Source organism: Helianthus annuus, chromosome 13, assembly GCF_002127325.2.
Source record: "Helianthus annuus cultivar XRQ/B chromosome 13, HanXRQr2.0-SUNRISE, whole genome shotgun sequence".
NCBI lineage: Eukaryota > Viridiplantae > Streptophyta > Magnoliopsida > Asterales > Asteraceae > Helianthus > Helianthus annuus.
Genome location: NC_035445.2, coordinates 73,084,871 through 73,094,840, shown reverse-complemented (window position 1 = coordinate 73,094,840; position 9,970 = coordinate 73,084,871).

The following is a 9,970-nucleotide window of genomic DNA, read 5'->3' as shown; positions in this document are numbered from 1 at the left end:
TTAGATGCTTTGAGCATAGACATCTGCTCAGGTAACCCATACCGGGTGTCTCCTTGAATGATAAGCGACTCACCAGATGGAGTCTTGATCACCACTTGCTTCTTATTGCAAACTATCTGAGCTTGGTTATGCGATAACCAATCCATGCCTATTACTATATCGAAACCAGCTAGCTTAAAAGGTAATAAGCACAAAGGAAAAGAGTGGTTCCTAATGGACATGGCGCATCCATCTAATACAGTCGAAGCGGTTTCTATGGTTCCGTCAGCTAATTCCACTTCATACTTCACACTTAGGGTCTTAACAGGCATTTTCAACAATTCACAAATCTTATCATCTACAAACGATTTATCTGCTCCTGAATCAAATAATACTCTTGCGTAGACATCATTAATAAGAAAAGTACCTGTTATGACATTGTCATCCTGAACAGCTTCCTTGGCATCCTTGCGGAAGACCCTAGCATTGGTCTTCTTTCCCTCCTCAGCCTTCTTTGCAAGCTTTGGGCAGTTGGTCCTAAGATGCCCCTTTTCATTACAGTTATAGCACGTGGCATCCTTGATTTTCTTACAATCCAGTGCCTTGTGGTCCAATGACTTGCAAATCCCACACGCTTTCGGATGAGACTGGGACTTCGATTCATGACTGCACCTCCCGAAATGGTGCTTCTTGCAAACCTTACATTTGGGTTTATCACCCGTCTGTTGATCACCTTTCTTGGATCCCGACCCTTTCCTGTGGTCGTTGTTTCCCTTGTGGTTCTTCTCTGAGCATCGTGAACAGTCATCTTCGCGTTTCCTTTTCTCGGCATCCGCATTTCTTAGTGATCTCTGTCTAACTGCGTCCAGCGTGAGGGACAGAGATATGTCAGCTGCTGATCTGAATGTAGCGGGCCGAGAGGCCTTGACACTTGCTTTTATTTATGGGGCCAGACCCCCAATAAAACGGGCTATCGTCTTCGGTTCAGGTGTCACAAGGTAAGGAACTAACCTTGACAAAGTATTGAAACTTGTAAGATAAGCCTGGCAATCCAGGTTCTTCATAACCAGGGATAGAAAATCAGATTCTATCTTTTCAACCTCATGTTGCGGACAGTAGTTCTTCTTGATGAGAGCAACAAATTGATTCCATGACATGTTATACAGCGGAATCTTCCCAGTAGCCCGAATTAACGACCTCCACCAGGCCAGGGCTTCTCCTTTAAAAGACTGGGATACAAACTTCACAATATCCCTCTCCGCACAACCACTAATGTCCACTACAGTGTCCATTTCATCCAGCCGAGTCATGCAATCCACTGCCCCCTTCTCCCCAGTAAAATCTCGGGGCTTACAAGATACAAAATATTTATATGTACAGGACTTGGTACGTGGGGCATCATCAAACACTATTTTCTTGGGTGGAACACTGTCATGGTTCGAGGAGTGTCTATCATCATCTTTCTTAGACTCGTCCTTCTTAGACTTGGGTTGGACAGAGGGTGGCTTGCTATGACCCTCCGAATGAGTCTTTGACTTTGAGTGTGGTGTAGATAGGGTCCTACTTTGAGTCTCAGAAGACTCACTGTTCTGTCGATCTAAAGCCCTTGTAACAGCGTTATCAACTAGTGCTTGCAACTCTGCACCAGTCAGCTGTATCCTAGCGTTATTGTGGTTCTCCACCGGATGACTGTTCACCTCGTCCGACCCTGCCATGTAGCTTCAATTGCTACATATAGAAAATTGGTACGTGCGTGACTATACATATTTTTACAATGAAATTACACACGAATTGGTTTTAAATTTATAAAAGTGATTATTACTTTTACATCAAAACACACACGAAAGGGCAAGTGTACCCCGTCATATATGTAGTAAAGTATCGGTAAGAACCAAGTATCGATCCATGGAAATGGGCGGAGAAATAGTACTAGACCTTTGTCACTAAATTACCGGTAAAAGCATAAGTTGTATTGGTTTTAATTAAACTAAAGTAAGCATAAATAAAAACTTATAAAACATAGTACATTATATATAAATAGCCTTGCTTAATACATAACCGCAGCATGTCAACTAAGTCAGTTTTGGCATTTAGAAGCATTCGGTCAATTTTCCATTTCGAGACAATTAGTATCCCTTTCGGGAATCCTAACATGACAATCATTCGGAAAGTTAAAACGATAAACACACTTTAACCACCTAAAATTGTTCTTTAACGTGCAATTGATAAATGTCTATGAAGATCTCCTAAAAATAAGTTAGTCATCCGTTAGGAGTTTTCTAACCTCACTTAATCAAGGAAAGCAACACCGATAAACACAATGCAGCCACCGAAACAAGCATAAACTAGATTAAATCACAACCGAGTTCATTTTACAAATCTTACACATAAATTCACCAAGATAGCAATTTTGGCCGAAACTACTAACTAAGCTAACAAATCATGGCAAGAATTCGTAACAACACCATCTAACCCGTTAGAGTCCTTCCGTGAGGGCAAGCTCTCTTGATTAATAATAATTGCATTTTATTAAACCACTAACCCGTTAGAGTATCATGGTGCCTACATTTTAACCAAGTTAAACTAGTTAACCAAATTAAAAGTTTACTAATACATGATTAAATAAGCTTCATTTTGCAACTATCTTACCTAACCAAGCACCAATCATCCAACACAATTACTTATAATCAAGAAATCAATATCAATAACAAGGTTGCAAACTAATCATCAAAGATAATCATAGAAAACACTTCAAAATGTCATTACAAACATAGATTAACATACTAATCAAGCAAGGGATTGTTGTGTTTTTGCCCAAAGGCTTACATTAATACATAATAATCAGTCTAAATGCTTGAAATATAACAAAAGTATGGAAAGATTTGAGAAACCAAACCATAAACAAGCATAAGAATGAGAATCTGGATAGTAAATGAGCAAAACCGGGCAATGTGGCTTGAATCCGAGTGAAAGCAGCAGCCTTCGGAGCCTCAAAATCGCCTGCAGAGCTCTCCAAAATTCCAGAGTTTCGTCTAAAATGCTTCTGTTCTGTTTAAATGGTTTTTCTGATCGGCACGGTCGTTCTTGGTTTGGCACGACCGTGCACTTTAAGCATTATTGGTGGTGGGCCACTATGACGTATGAAGTGACAGATCGTTGACTGGTCTTCGAACACGCACGGACGTGCGGCATTTGGCACGGGCGTTCCTTCCCGGCATTTGGTTTGCACGCCTGGTTCACTGGTCGTTCCACTCCGAGGTGTTTCTTTGGTCTCGGAACCGCACGACCGTTCCACATCCGGAACGACCGTGCCTTTTCGGATTGGCCTCAGAGCCTTGCACGCCGTGCTTGCACGCCTCGTTCACTGCCGGGACTTCCTGGGTTGTCGGATATGCACGGTCGTGCATATCGTCGCATGGCCGTGCCAAACGCCCAGGTCAGTTTTGTCAACAGAATCTTCGCAGCTTTGTCGTTTTGTCCGGAAAGTCCTCGTTTTCGCTATCATCTTGTCTGGTATGCAGTTTTAGGCCTGTAAACAAAAATGTAGATAAATAAGTATCCGAATGACGGTTTTACGGCCGAAAACGCATAAAATGGGGGTAAAACGGGGGACTAAAATATGTGTAAATTAGCGAATATCAAATCTCCCCACACTTGAACCTTGCTTGTCCTCAAGCAAGCTGAACTAAAAAGCAATAAAAGAAGGAAACAAACAAGTACGATAATTTACACACTATTTTATTTAAAACTACTATAAACGGTTAGCCGGTTTGTCGAAAGACATCATCAAAAGACTAAAACCCAACAAGCATATGCAATTATAATAGCGACAACCAAAAAGCCGTGACTTCACATTTAATTGACTCGACATGTTAATCTTCACACGACTCACAATATTCACACACACTCGGTTTTATTTATGAAACATACATAAAATGTGTATGTGCAAACACTCAACGCCTAGTCAATGAAACATGTAATATCATAAGCTTGTCATAAGATCTCGTCTCCACCAACTAACATGCAAATAAGTGTAAATCAAGAGGTCTTTACGGGTTGTAACGTTAGGCTTGGGCGAAGGGTATGGAAGTGGACATTTAAAATGGCGAAAATGGTTAAAACTCGGCTTTAGCGTTTAACTAGCAAGAAAATAATACAACTATACATACAAACGCCTTTAAAAGGCGACTAAAGCGCAATCGAGCTTATCAACGAAATTTTAACATTTAAGCATTCAAAATCGCTCGATTTCTATCAACTTCACCCTATTTTAGGGTGTTTTATTTTCTGTTTTTTTTTTTTTTTTTTTTTTTTTTTTTTTTAACATACTATACAATAAACTTAAACAAACGCTAGTTAAACGATTATTTTGTCCGAGTTTTAACACTAAAAAGGGTTTAAAACATACAAAGGCTAAATTTGGCTAAGTGGGCGATAATGTGGGTAAACAAAGGTAAACGGGAATGCTCGACATGGTTAATCCTAAAGGGTAACATAAGGTGAACGGGAAGCACAACACAAAGAACAAGGTTTACAACAAAGGGGTAATCTAAGTGCCTCTATCACTTTTACACAAATCCGCATATTCATGGTCTTAACAAGCATACTAGTGACAAGTTCTAAATTACACATAACATCCGGCTCACTCCTATATCCGAAATGAACAAATATATAACAATATCAAGGCTCAAACATGCTCACGTAACGGAAGGAATGGGTAAAAGTATGAAAACTATCATGTAAGTCTTTCTTTGTTTGTCACGCTTTCCGGTTTCCTTTTTCAAAAATATTTTGCTTGTCAAGTTTTTATCAAGTCCGAAGCTTTCTAAAACACAACCAACCGGTTTATTTACTAATATATATACAAAATAAAGGTATTTTTGAATGATTTTTCTGAATTTTCTGATTTTTGATTTTGATTTGATTTTTTTTTTTTTTATATATATATATATTGAGGACAAACAAAGTTAACAAAGTTAACCCCCTCCCCACACTTGAACTTCGCATTGTCCCCAATGCGAAACCCGAAATATAGAGAAAAAGGATAATAATACTCCCCTCAAGATGATGTTATGAAACGAGACTTCCAAAGCTGAATCTGTGATCTGCTCCGGTCAAAGACTTGATAGCCAAAACCTGTAAATATGTCATATGGCACAGCAACACCGAACAGCAACAGAATAAATACAAATAGACCATAATATACATGAATACTAATAATCCAAATAAAAACATACATAAAGAAAAGTGTTTAAAAGTACAATATAATCCGAGGGTATTCGAAATAGTATGCAAAAAGAACACCCGAAATAACAAATACTAATAATAACCATAAAAACCACCAACGAAAATCACCACCAACGCCTACTCGTCATCGCCGTCATCATCTCTCGTGAATGAGGGGCCTGCACCACCGTAACCAGGAGGGTTCCACGGTGGGAACTCTGGAGGGTTCTGGAAGTAGTTGGGATATGCATGGTGCATTTCCCCAAATAGGTACGAAAACCCGGCACTAACCCCCTGATACAAGCTCTCCTGGCTCTGCCTCAGCTGATCCTGTGTGGCCCTGAGCTGATCCTGACCAGCTCGGATCTGGTCCTGGCTGGTCCTGATCTGATCAATGTATGTACCATGCTGTTCCTGCGTGACACGCATCTGCTGGAACTGCTGATAAAAGTCAGGCCAGTCCTGGTGCTGGTAGAACTCATGGTGCTGCGGCTGGTGTGGCGGTGTCTGGTGTGGCGGTGTCTGTGGCTGATGCTGCTCATGCATCTCTACATCTTCTTCCTCTTCCTCTGATGGGAGCGGAGGTAACGGGTCCCAGACCTCGTTATTCAGCCCCCTCAACCTATCCCCCTGATCAGTCTCTACAATCAAACCCATTGCCTTCAGCGATCTGATGTCGACATGCACCCCCTCAGTAATCAGGGTGAGACTCCGAAGTACCTCATCAGTCATAAGATGCTCATTGTAAGCAATTTCGGTCACATACTGACCGCCATGTATTTGACTGCTAGTAGTCCTCCCTGAACAGTTTACAAAGTATTCAGCCATACGCGCCGCCAAGTTGATGGGCGCCTTATCCACCAATGCATACAAGAAAATCAAATCTGGTGTTGGACAGTTACCGAGACTGTCCATGCGCCCGCATATGGTGTGGCTAAACACATGGTGCATCACCCGCACCAGAGGGTCTTTAAGGCGTGAAGCCTTTGATATCCTTGGGTTGTATGGGTCCCCAACAGCGTTTTCAGCCCAAAACTCATCCCTAGCTGCATCAGACGGGAAGGTGAATTTATCTGAGAAGACATTGGGATCATCCATGTCTTCCCTAGTGTAGATCCCAAGTCTCCTTCCCAAACGACCGACTGACCACTTGTGCCATCTTCCACACAATCTGAAAGCTATGCGATCCTTGTAGCGGAATTTGGGTCGTCGAGCAGCAACTGGCTTCTCGTAAGCATACGATGCAAAGAACTCGATGGTAAGCTCCAAGTAAACGGGTCGGTTGCAACCGACCAGATTTACTAGTGGACGACTCATCATATTTTCCAAACGGTCGTATTGATTTAGTTCTTGCATAACTTCCCAATCAAGCCATCTTGGGACTCCGAATTGCCCCCTTCGGGCCCATAATGCATCTCTTTTTGGAATGCATAAAGATTCACGCTCGTCGTTGGGGTCAAACTGTAAGAAGGGATGATTCATCTGCAATGGGGAATATTGTTAGAAAGACAGAAACAGCAGAAAATGAATTTGAAAATAACCGAGCAGCACATTATGAAGCTACTGTGAATCTGATCTGGGCATCACGCACGGTCGTGCGGCCATATGCACGGTCGTGCATCACCGACGACGTGCACCTTCTGCCGATCAAGCTCGGATCCGCACGGCGTGCAGCTAATCGGCACCACCGTGCAACACCGGCACAATGCTGACATCGTGGAACAATCCGGAATCGCACGACCGTTCCAGACAGGGAACGACCGTGCATCTTCTGATCTGCAGATTTCGAACCCCTGCTCTTTGAATATCCTGATTTTTCCAAAATCAACAACTTTTTTGTACAAAGAGGGGTCGGAAATTCAACCGGGTGTTCACGATAAGCATGATTCAAACAAAGGTTAGGGTTTCGATTTGTTTATGAAGAGAACCCTAAGAAATCCCTTGTTGAATCGGAGAAAACCTACCCTAGAACGCAAGAAACAGGAAATTTAACACTAGAGACGTACCGTGCGAAGTTGGGCGCGAGATCGTGCGAGGAAACGTGCGATTTCGTGTGAAAACGGCTCTGGAACGGCTGCAGTTGCTAGGGTTCGCGAATGAGGGCTTTTGCAACAGGTTATGGTATATATAGTGTGCAAAATGACAAAAATGCCCTTAGCGAGTCGCACGGTCGTTCGCCGAATGGCACGGTCGTGCGGTGCCGGTGACTTCCATTTTCCTCGGTGATGCACGAGGGTGCGACCCACCGTGCCAGAACCCCGGAAACGCACGGTCGTGCGGATCCTGGCACGGTCGTGCATCAGCTGCAGATCAGAATTTTCTGCAGAAGCCATTTCCAGCAACTGTTTCGGCCGTTTTTCGCCGTTTTTTCGACACCCCAACTGTTCTAACAATATTGCACTACAGAACCCTCGCCCGGCACGAATCGAAACTGTACAAACTAACGGAAACAACCTAACTAACCTAAATTACGCTAAAACTACAAAAATATAAAAATGGACAATTTTTCCCCTATAGCGCCAAAGACGCTCCTGCTACATTTTTGTCGGCGAGTCAGTAGCGTAGACTCATGCTAAATTTTTGTCGGCGAGTCGATAGCAAGACTCATGCTAAATTTTTGTCGGCGAGTCGATAGCAAGACTCATGCTAAATTTTTGTCGACGAGTCGATAGCAAGACTCCAAGCTAAAACTAGAAAAATAAATCCTAAATGACTAAACTACCCCTAAAGCGTAAAATACGCTCTTGCTGCATTTTTGATCCACGAGTCAGCAGCGTAGACTCTCTCCTCCCCACACTTATGATGTGTGCGGGGTCATCACAGCATTCACATCCCTGTGTCCGCCCGGGTTTGGTTCTGTATTACCCGGAAGACCGCCTGGGGGCCTTTTGGACATCATCTGTGCCAGCTGACCAACCTGATTCTCGATATTCTGAATCGAGGCCTTCTGACTCCTCATTTCTCCCTCGTTAGCCAGAAAACGATCCTCGCTTTGTTGGTATCGTTTTTCGGAGCTAGAGAGAAGCTGAGCCATCATATCCTCCAGCTTGGAATTGGACTGAGGGGCCTGTTGCTGGGAGCTACTCCCAGTGCCCTGATTCTGGTACGAATATGGACGCTGCTGGTAGGGTTGATTGTACTGCTGGTACTGCTGACCCTGCTGAGGCGCTGGAGCATGCTGAGTGAACCCCAATGGGTTCTGATTGCCTGCATTCGCTCGCCACCCAAAATTTGGGTGATTTCTCCATCCGGGATTATAGGTGTTGCTGTACGGGTTGTTCTGCGGCCTTACTTGATTACTCACAAAATCTACCTCTTCCTGGCCCTCATATACGACTCCCTGAAAACATGCCCCAGGCTCGTGTGACACTCCGCACTGGTCACATCCCGAGCCAGCATGCGCAATCATCTGGGACTTGTCGAATCTCGATGTAAGAGCCGAGAGTTGTGCAGTAATGGCCGTGTAATCGTCTACAGCATGAACTCCTGAGCGAGATGATGATGATGTTGCCCGACCTCTATCTCCATCCCGACGAGAGCTGGATTTCAACACGGCTTTCTCGATAATATCATACGCTTCAGTCGGCGTCTTAGTTCCAAGATCGCCGCCCGCGTTCACGTCTAATCGCTCCTGCGTGTTATAGTTGAGCCCCTGATAGAACGTCAAAACCAGTTGTCGCTTGGAGAAGCCGTGATGTGGCACATCAATCAATAAATCCTTGAATCTCTCCCAAGCTGCATGCAACGACTCACCCTCGTCTTGGCGAAAGGAAACAATCCGGTTCCGTAGTTTGTTCGTTTTCTCAGGTGGAAAATATTTCTGCATAAACTGCTCCGCCAACTGATTCCAGGTCCTGATGGACCCGGCAGGAAGTGACATAAGCCAAGCTCTAGCTTTGTCACGTAACGAAAACGGAAACAACCTCAACCGAATTGCGTCCTCTGAAACACCAGTCATCCTAAATGTCGAACAAATAGCAAGAAAAGCAGCGATATGCCTCCCGGGATCCTCATGCTCACGTCCGTCGAACTGCACCGAATTCTGCAACATGTTAATAACACTAGATTTAATTTCAAAATTAGGTGCATCTATAGTGGGCTGAAGGATACTCGGCTCCAGGCCTGCCCTTCCGGGCTGATTTGTTTCATTCAATGGTCGGTCGTCGTCCGCCATGACGACTCTCTCCTCGTCCTCTAAGCTTTCGTCTTCAGAGATAATCACCGGCTCGTCAATTGCATTTGCAATGCGTTGTGCAACGACGAGTGACCTTTCGCGCAGCCTCCTACTTCTTCTAAGATTATGCGCTGGTTCGTCAGTCGGCTCAGCAATAGCGGGCGCGGGAGTTGAGGACATCAACCTGCAAACGAAAGACTGACGCAATGAATATTTTATTAATAAAATAATGCTTTTTTTTTTTTTTTTTTTTTTGAATAAAAGCAGAATATGTATAAATATGGGCTGTAAAATTTATAAAAATCCGAAAATGGGCCGAAATTTTTATAAAAATTAAAGCACCGAAAATAATCGAATCGGCTTGTACAAAAATGATTTTTAAAGAGCCGAAAATCCAAAGAATATATGAATAAATAAATCCGGATTAGAACAAATAAATAGAATAAAAATTTACAAGTGTACAAAAGAATCACGAAAATGAATAAATTGAATTAAAAGCAAGAAATATTAACAAATAAATCAACAAATATATAATCACGAAAGTATACACAAATATTAACAAGTATATACACCGATAACACAATGACTCGG